This window comes from Bolinopsis microptera, unplaced genomic scaffold (genome assembly GCF_026151205.1).
Source record: "Bolinopsis microptera isolate Bmic1 unplaced genomic scaffold, MBARI_Bmic_1.0 sca35, whole genome shotgun sequence".
Classification (NCBI taxonomy): Eukaryota; Metazoa; Ctenophora; class Tentaculata; order Lobata; family Bolinopsidae; genus Bolinopsis; species Bolinopsis microptera.
In genome coordinates, this window is record NW_026971807.1 from 23,888 (window position 1) to 32,578 (window position 8,691).

Genomic DNA, 8,691 nt, shown 5'->3' on the forward strand with positions numbered 1-8,691 from the left:
AAAGGCATTAGTTTGGTCAAATCAAACGGAACATATGCTATCAGACTTTCAACTGACTAAGGCAGGGTTAAGACAATCTCGACGCTAGCAACGATCCCATGTTGTATGTCACGTGACAAATTTAGCCGAGGGTCGGAAGACGGAGGTCGGAAGTCAGTGGACTCTGTTGGAGTCCGGCGGACTCCGAGCGGAGTCCGCCGAGCTGGCGGAGTCCGCCAAGCTCCGCCGGACTCCGCCGGATTCAAGTCTGGCGGAGAGGTCCGGCGGAGTCCGCCAAGCACTCCGCCGGAGTCCGCCTAGTGGCTTTGTCCGCGGCGGACACTCCGCCGAGCCGCCGCGGAGCCGCTCGGAGTCCGCCAAAATGTACTCGAGTCCACTGTAAATACATTTTGGCGGAGCACCGCCGGAGTCCGCTCGGAGTCCGGCGGCTCCGCCGGAGTCCGCTCGGAGTCCGCTCGGAGTCCGGCGGCTCCGCCGCGGACTCGACTCCGCGACGGATAGTGCCTAGAAATGACAGTATATATATCATCATTATGTTTTGTTTGCTTTCTCAAAGATATATGCATGCTTTAAGAATAATAATTCTAGTGTCAAGGAGCAAGATTAGGGGGTGCATATATTCTAATCAGATTCAGGGATGTACTAATGTTTATTTACTCAAAATGATCACTTGATTTTGCTCTGGACTGGCTCATGTAAAAAGTTGATAAGAGCTATATAGATACATACATGAAGATGTCTCTTCCTATATGGACTGATAGCCTCTCCTCTATACAAGCTCGCATTGAATAAGGCCAAGGATTGTACGTTTACAACCTACCAGGACACGCGCCGAGTTGGACTCGTCGACGGTCCAGATATCTCTCGACGGTCCAGATATCTCGTCGATGGAACAGATATTTACGAGTATCACCCGTTAAAACAAAAATAGAACTACTAAACTAGAAGCAGTGTATGTTGTAGCGCGATGCACTACTGGGTCGCGCCGCGCATCAAATAATTCTTCTCGCAACCACAGTAGTGTGCAAACCAACATTCGAACCACCAGCAGCTGGTGGTCAATTTCCTACGAACGCGACTTAATTTTGGTCCAGACTGGAGTCGAGCGCTACGTTATAGCTTTATATATAGCTCGTTTCACAACGAAATCTTCATTTCCTGAGTTTGTCTGTCGATTACGTTGGTATCTGCATTTTTAATTTTGTATTCGAATGCCGTTCATTTATTTTATTAAATAGTTGTTTTTCGTAACAGCACACTAGTACGTGTTTCCTTTTGTTATTCTTACATAATTAGGAAGATTTTAAACTTCAAGTTCAATACTATAAATAATCACATATTTACGAACACCGATCATCGGTATGTACCCATTATTGGTATCGAAGTCTTATGTTGAGCTGGATATCGAAAAATTTCAAATTGTAAGGCTGTAATTTTGTACTTGTTTAGGTGTAGAACTAGGATTAACAACTTGATTGCTAGGAGCTAGGAAGAGATTTTAGTAATGATGACCCTTTAAACTTAAACTGTCTCTCTAGTGCACTTCGATCGGTTTTCTTTTCAATTTTGATAAAACCTAGTCGTGATCTTTGTTTCAGAACTTCACTAATTTATTAAGTTTTGTAGTTTATATAGACGGAACATGAGCAGATACCATTTGATTAATAATAATATATCCGATTTGATATATTATTCTGTCGGAGTTTGAGTTCAACATGGACACATTTATTAACATCCTGCATGAATTTGTGTCGTCTTTACAATTTTTTGCGCTGAATTTGTATGCTTATTTATAATACTGCCGCATGATATCAGTAGCTGCTATGAAACTAGAGTGTATAGCATGTGTATTATACGATGTTTCCCACGTAAAAATCGCAGGTTGTTTTGGTGCGGCTGGGCACTCTACTGGTGATTGACACCAGAGACTGAGAAAAACTTTGACATAATTTCCAAGTTTGATATGACCTAATAACTACCACATTTACAGGAAGTATGGTAATACATTCTTGTCAGCTGTCTGGGCAAATCTTCTCTCGCAGAATTGGATTAAAATTTAATGTATTTCATTTCTCACTTCCAACGACAAAACGATGTTGCAATTGTTAGGTACGTAAGATTTGAAGTTATTTTGAGATTCAATTAATAAATTTTAGATTGCAGCTTGATATCACTTAGTATGTACATTGTACTCGGTTGCAAGGGTAGAACTTATGAGAATACTATCATAGTATTATTGCACTATACTATTATGGGTTCATCAAAGTTCGTATCATGATTTGTCACAATTAAACCATCGAGTCACTTGAGGAAACCCGTTAAAGCTCGCAATTGGCGACGAGATAAAGTTTGTGGTACCTCTAGATGTTAAGTTAACTCTCAGGCTCCAATCTTCCTTACTATACCTACCACTCCTTCTTCCTTGATAAGAAGTAGATCCATCTGGAACAGTGAGCTGCTTCTTCCCTTCTATCCCGTACTAGCCTACTCAGCTCTCTCCAAACCGTGAACAACCACTCCCGGTGCTAGAACTTTAACCGCATAATTATAACAGCACAATTCTTTCGCTTGAATCTCAGTCTGCTGTAAGACTGCTGTACCGGTAGAGTTTTTACTTGTATGATTCAGCAATCTGTTCTTTAGATGGTACCGTTACCTCCCGCCATAAGACTGTGCCGTCTTGGTGACCTTGAGAATATCATAAGGTCCGATATATAAGAGCACTATCCAATATCGAGACCCACTCAGGATCCCAAACCACGACTCCTTTCGGTCGTCTGTACCTGCTTTTTTCCTCCCAGCAGGGACTAAGTCAATGATACTGTCTTTCATCGCTGGCCTTGTTCTTATAAGTGTTCACTCGGCGCTCACAAGATAACATGTTCAGAGATCTGTTGCAGAACCTTGTCGTGCAGTCATTTATATACTCCTTGACTAAGAGCTACTTTACACCTACAGCAAAAATGTGCTAAATGATACCCATCCTCTCCTCACACTACTATACTTGCACTTACCATCCTCATCTTCACCATAGAGGGGGTTAAGAGGGTGGCGTACACAGCATCTAGCACGAACCCAATAAGTGAGTCTACAGTGCGTGTCGAACTACATTGCATGTACCCTTATATATTAATTGAGACTTTGAGACAGAATTTTAATAAATCAACAAATTCTTAGAATTTAAAAAGGTAGAATTTAATTCTATGGCATTTATTGAAATCTGCTTTTTTAAAGTTGAGAATTGGTTTCAATTTCTAGAATATCACGATAATGTTGACTCAAAACTGTTTCAGGCAGCTATCAAGTCTCAAGATATGACATAATTTGATAGAATGTTAGTACCAATGCTATCAGTGCATTCAAGTCGAGTTCTCGATACAGGTATTATAATTAGGTTCTATTGACCGTTTTTGTAGTCTTAACTCATTTTTATTTGTTATTATACGACCAATTAAAACCTAGCAAACCAGACTTCTTTATGTGCTAAATGTTACTTTAACCTTAATAATAGCAGCATTGTGGCAGATATCCAGTTACATTTTTTCCAGCCGTATATTATAAATATACAGGGTGGGCCAAAAGTCAGTGTGCAAACGTTGGCCTTAATAGCTCAGTCACTGAGTGCCCAATTGAAATAATTTGTTCTGGTATGACTTACTACTCAGGAGGTGACCGGGATTCCCGGAACCGGGTCAAGTCACATTTTTCATCCCGGTCGCGGTCCCGGTCCCGGTCAAATGCTGATTTATGATCCCGGTCCCGGTCCCGGTTAATTCAGGATTCTTGGTCCCGGTCCCGGTCAATCACTCAAATTAGCGGGGATTTTGACCGGGATCTTTTACATTCACTGTGATTTTAAGTTTTTACTTTCATTCATTGTGAATTTCATCTTTAAACAACCTCTGAGCCAAATAAAACAATGCTTAAAATTGCTAAACAAGTTTAGGTAACTAATATCGTTACATAACTCATAAGTGCAAAGTAACATCAAGTTTTCAACTCGGGCTACGCCCAATTGTCAATTGGAATTGGAGAATGAAACTGTTGAATAATTTGAGGGATCATTGATTGAGGAATGAGGAATGAGGGTGAACTTGAGTAATCAGTACATGAACATTATTGGTGTAGTACATTAGGCCCATGCCCCATATTGACGGGTTTTTACTAGTTTTTTCTAATTTAATATTCTAGTTATTACTTATTCAAATTGTTCAATTATAATGTAAATGAAAGTTGCAGCTTTCAATATGAGAATACCAGTTTTGGTCCCGGTCATCCCGGTCATCCCGGTAAAATTGGATTGTTGGTCCCGGTCCCGGTCCCGGTAAGATAGAAATCCCAGAAATTATTGGTCCCGGTCCCGGTCCCGGTAAATTGATAATCTCAGTCCCGGTCCCGGTCCCGGTCCCGGTCCCGGTCAAGTCACATTTTGTATCCCGGTCCCGGTCAGGCCTGAAATCATGTCCCGGTCACCTCCTGCTTACTACCACCACTGGTTCGAGAAATTTGTCAAATCGAAACATATTTGTGTTCATTTTTTTCAAAAGAAGGTTCATTTTCGCATTTATTTGATAGTTTGGATAATCGGATCGAGCCAAATTTTATTGAATTGTGTTTGGCCATTTAAATTACGTTTGCTCTGAAAAAATGAGAGTATATATATATTACTCATGCAACTAAGATAAATTGAGTATAAATACTCAATTTATCCTAGTTTAAGTTGCAAGTTATATAACTCATTTTCTAAAGGTTTCGTAAACTTTAATCAATTACAGAGGGTGTGGCCTCTTTTTCACTGAAAAGACGCCATCAGATTTCATTGCATTCTGGGACCAATTTTGGTGTGATTTAAACTATCCTACAAATTGGTGTTTACTGTTTCGACTTTTGTAAAATCACTGTAATAATATAATCTGTATTCTTATAGTTTCAACCATAATAGTGAAATAGAGGGGCTGGCCAATAGCCACACCCTCTGTAATTGATTTAAGTCTACGAAACTTTCAGAAATTTGTGTGTAATTCGGAGATAAATTAAACAAGTTGTTATCGGCCACCAGGCACCATGATTATTATTTTACCATGTGTAAACGGAATGTTCTAGCAGACTGTATAATACTATAACATACATTTTCTTACACACACATAATCTAATCTCTGGAATGTTGCTAATTGCTATGATATGGCAATGTTTTGATACTGTGTATTATCATGATTATACCTTACAGGCCGATCTTCCGATGGAGTTTCGGTTGCCATGGCAACAAATCATTATGATAAGGAATTTGTAAACGTGCAGTCACAACTCGATGTCGTGTACGGTGCGAGCGGTTATTTTATGATAGGTAACATCTACTTTTTCAGCATTTGCGGGATGACCAGTTCACACGTATATTTTCGCAGACACAACTTCGCATAAAATTATATCCAATTATTCTATAACCAATTATCTACACGGACTTCTGTCTAAATATGAATGAAATCGAGAAAACCAAATATTATATGATTCATCCTGAAGTGCTGAGTTCTCACGGCAGTATAATCATGATCCTGATAGATATCGAAGTCTCCTTAAATGATTGTCTCTGCTGCTTAATATATCTGGATTGTCGTTGGGAGGCGATGCAGATTTGTTTACTTTTAAGGGGGAGGTTCTGCTCAGCAGGAGAAAGAGGTGATGCACATTTTGTATTTGTCTGACATGTAGGACTTGAGCCACGTTTCCGTAAGTGCAATAAACGGTAACGAGTGGTTTTTGGATTTCTCCTGAATAAGAGCTGAGATTTTTGGCACTTCCCATCTACTCGCACTTGATGCACTAGGATTCATGGACTGGACATTTAAGACGAGGCATGAGGAATAACGGGCACGTGCAGTGTATCCTCTGAGGCGGTAGGAACTGCTGGTAGTGGTATAGTGGGAGCGCTGTTCCTGGCTGAAGAGGTGGATGTGGTCTGGGGTAGTGGTAGGGCATTTGAGTTTGAGGGAGGCTGGACCGTGGTCGACTATTTCTGATAGGAGTCCGATCCTGGTTTGCATCGTTTCCAACAGTCTCCGTAACTATAAAAATCCTGTGATCTGGTATTGGTTACTTAAACTTATTTAATTGAACATGGTGTTTGACGTTGGAGCTTATCACTTTACAGTTTACATCACCTTACCTGAATAATTGAATAGGATGAATACTGAATAGCATTTATTAATGCTGTCTTTACCCGGAGAACTCTGTTTTACTTGTCCCTCGGTAACACAAGACCGTGAGCCGTGACACTTAGTCACAATAATTAAGTCATAAGTCAGAAAGAAGTCCATAATTCGTACACCCATGATTATGTTAAATATAGATTGACTCCAGTCTCCATTGTTCAATGATTTCATCAAAATGTTTTAGGAAAATGTTCACAGATTTGTTAATTTTGGACTCAAATTAACGTTGAGAAAAACTGAATTTATTTTGGAAAAATCCCGGCTAAAACCAAAATCCCGGCCGGTACCAGTATACCGGTACAAAATCGCCAAATACCAGCCGGTATTCCGGCTGCGCCGGTATCCCGGTCGAGTTCTGTCTGAGACCTAATTTTATCTATTTCTCGTGCAATTTTAGATCAGACACAGTCATCTAAATTATTTAATAAGAAGGTTTAAATTATAGGCAATTAAAAACAATTGGGACTATCATTGTTTATGAGTACATATTATACGAATATAAGGTGGTTAATATAATTATAACACATTTAATATAAAACATTTAAGACACATTTTTTTATTCCTGCATTGTACTCAATAATTTAACTAGTAATATTATATAAAAACCACATTTCTATTTGTACAGGGAGCTGCTGGTAAACTACCGTCGCTATACATCGACTATGACTACAATCCTACTTTTAAAAACAAACTACATACATATCTCACATTTGCGAGGACTACTTCATCACAAGCAAAAAATCGCCATTGGTAAATAAAGTAGGTTCTTTTCACTGACTTCGTTAAATGAGTTACATATTTTCACACAAATTACGTGCGTGATCATTAAAGGGTTGCTTGTGTGCAGTTACTTCTGGGCCAGCGCCACCCTGTTGGGAGTTTTCACATAAGTAAATTTGCCGATAATACAATTTTACTCATTCTGGACATGTTACCTATATTATCATTATACTAGTATTTCTTCAGGTCTGTCTTCTATAACCACGATGAAAAGAAAAGCTGGGCGAAAAAATTTGAGACTGCAGAACTGGAACACTCTATTTGAAGACAGTGGCTGCTGAGTGCTGAGCTGCATCAAATCTATCAGCATCATGTAACTTCGATCAGGAACAGACTCCATTTCATTTCCGACAACTAGCACCTGTTTTCCCTAGACTTACCAAGTATTAAGTAACTGCATTAGTATTAGGTTAAATTAAAGGCCCTACATCGAACAAGTCTAACAATTAAAACTTAAATGCAAGAGTGCACAATTTATCACTACATATCTTCCTCTTTTAATTCTAATCAACACACGGTTTCGTCTTTGTTTCACCCAATCGTGCTGATAATCAGTAATCATGCACTCTGCACTCTAACTTCGAGATGTTTCAAAAGGGCTCCCGACGATTTGAATTATATCAATATTTTCTTTTGATACATAGATACTGATTGGGAGGTTCATCATACTATTCTTGTCACATGGTAACGATTAACGATTAGCTGATCAGCTTCCAGCATCGACAGGCCGAAATCCATAAATATAATCAGTTGTAATAATAATTATGCACACCTATAATTAACGATTATCCATCTGCCGATGATCGATTACCATTTAATATTTATCATCGTCCGGATCATCATAATATTTTAATTTAAAGTTACAATTGAACGGTGTTAAGAAAGATAATTTAAGAGAAATGTTTTGAAAGTGCCTGATTTCGAGTATAAGATCTGTACTGATACATTAATTTTCAGATTGTTATTATATAGTTTATTTGTATTTGTTATATTATCTTATCCGCACAAGTTCGGAAGCCATCTGAACGGTATTGCCAGACACAGGCATATATTTATTTTGGGGTATCATGCTCTCAGAAACTTCAACTCAGTCCGATATTATAGTTATACTAACCTGCATTGCATAAGGTTAATTGTCTCTCAGTCTAGTGCATAAACCTTTTATTTTGCATAAACCCTTTATTTTGATTGGGAAAACTTTAGTTTAATGTGGTTACCGTCTCTAAAGTTGGCATGATAGTTAATAAACTCTTATCTATTATGTCACTGAAGATGACGCCTTTCAACATGTTTGACGATAGCCTGTAGATTGATAGTTTGATCTCAGTATTTACAACAATTCATCTAGTTCGATTGATTCAAAGGGAAACAAATTCCTCTTTTATCTATTATGACTATATTTAAATTCAATCCTGTAAAGTAATACTCCTTTTTTAGTAATTTATACATGTGTTTTCTCCTTCTGATTTTTAAACTATTACCGGTCACGCTGAATAATAATGACATCAGTGAATTTAAAGCTATCGTTAACATCACTCAGAAAATGCGCGTCTTTAGCGCGTGTCTTGTTGTTATGCATCAATCCTTCGGTAGATCGGCGAGATGCACCACTGTGCCTCACCGAGCTGCGAAGGATTGACATCGTGAATCAACAGTGTATGTAAAGTAACATAGGTGATAGGCAATATGAAATTACAAATCTAAT

The 8,691-nt window shown here is 38.7% G+C and overlaps 1 long non-coding RNA gene across 1 annotated transcript; it reads left to right on the forward strand.

Moving 5' to 3' along the window:
• The first annotated feature begins 1,988 nt into the window (after positions 1-1,988).
• On the forward strand, positions 1,989-8,430 carry LOC134825720 (uncharacterized). The gene is made up of 5 exons (XR_010161596.1): positions 1,989-2,109; positions 3,294-3,381; positions 5,228-5,344; positions 6,832-6,965; positions 7,173-8,430. It is a non-coding gene; the product is annotated as an uncharacterized LOC134825720 (long non-coding RNA).
• Positions 8,431-8,691: the final 261 nt, after the last annotated feature.